General features: G+C 40.5%; 1 non-coding gene across 1 annotated transcript; it reads right to left on the reverse strand.

The window, feature by feature from the left end:
• Window positions 1-696: 696 nt before the first annotated feature.
• Window positions 697-778, reverse strand: Trnas-cga (transfer RNA serine (anticodon CGA)). The gene has a single exon. It is a non-coding gene; the product is annotated as a tRNA-Ser (tRNA).
• Between the last annotated feature and the right edge of the window lie 735 nt (window positions 779-1,513).

A 1,513-nucleotide genomic window follows, 5' to 3' on the forward strand; every position in this document is an offset into this window, starting at 1 on the left:
CAGGCAAATCACGCTACTCACCACTGGTCTGCTAAAAATGTACGAGGGAACACACGGGCGGCAAACAACACTTTAGATTTCAGCGCAGACGCAACTAATAATTGAGAAAGGCTTTAATCGAAAACGTAGGGAGTAACTTAGTGATAAACATCGGGTCCGTACGTTTCAGCTTCGCTGGTCAAGCATCTGTGCGGAGTGCTTATAAGGCGATTTTTTTTAATCAGTGAAAGATGATGTGTTCTCTTAGTTGGCTGGCACTCTATGTTTTGTTTCATTTATTTATTTTTTTCAAGATAATCGTCAAAGCTACGGTGCGAAAGAATTCTCTTCATTTTGGTGATGCTGTGAACGTGCAGTCATCAGTGTTTGTGTAACAGTGTGCTACTCCAACAATAATAATAAGCGCAATCATCATCATCACCGTCGATATCGATCTGCTTAAATCCATCATCGGACAAAGTCATACCGCGGAACCGGAATGCTCCATTGACATCTTCCGGGAGATAACGTGCTTGTGTTGACCGTACAGTCGATTTAGTGATCATCAGAGTTTCTATGTAGGAGTGGGGTTGGCCACGTTTAGTGTCTCATTACTAGTCAAGAACTCATAAGCATGAAATAACTCGGGGAGAGGGACTTGCTGTGTGAGAGGGGCATTTCTATTAATTGCTAAAAAAACAAAAAAAAAAAAAATAACGCAGCCGACAGGATTCGAACCTGTGCGGGGAGACCCCAATGGATTTCGAGTCCATCGCCTTAACCACTCGGCCACGACTGCAAGACGTCCTCGGCACATAAAACATTCAACTGAATGTTATTTTTAGTCCTATATCTGCAATGATACTACTAATAATAAACTATTGTAGAGTATGAGCACGCGGCAATTGCATTGTCGATGGAGGCGAAAATATTTGAGGCCCGTGTACTTAGATTTGGGTGCACGTTAAAGAAACCCAGGAGGTCGAAATTTCCGGAGCCCTCCACTACAGCGTCTCTCATAATCATATCGTGGTTTTGAGACGTTAAACCTCAGATATTATTATTATTATTATTATTATTATTATTATTATTATTACTATTATTATTATTATTATTATTATTATTATTATTATTATTAAGTTTCTGAGGAAAAGCATGATATGATTATTAGGCGCCCCGATCTTAATCTAAGCACACAAGATTTTTTACATTCGGCTTTCTATTAAATGAAAATGCTATTTCGATACTGAAAAGTTATAACAACAATTGTTGCAGTTTAACATGTTGTAGAGACGCCCTGTTGGGGGGTTCCGGATATTTGGACACCTGGGGTTCTTTAACGAGTACCTAAATCTAAGCACTAGGCCCTTTAACATCTTGCCTTTATAAAAATGCGGGCGCCGCGGCCGGGATTTGATCCCGCTATCCTTCCGGTCTGCAGATACATTAAAGTTGTGGTCGCAAGTGTAACAATCCCGGTTATATGAAACAGTCACATTATCCTGCACGATTGGCGTCTGTGTCGGCACGTATT

This window comes from Rhipicephalus sanguineus, chromosome 7 (genome assembly GCF_013339695.2).
Source record: "Rhipicephalus sanguineus isolate Rsan-2018 chromosome 7, BIME_Rsan_1.4, whole genome shotgun sequence".
In the NCBI taxonomy this organism is placed as follows: Eukaryota; Metazoa; Arthropoda; class Arachnida; order Ixodida; family Ixodidae; genus Rhipicephalus; species Rhipicephalus sanguineus.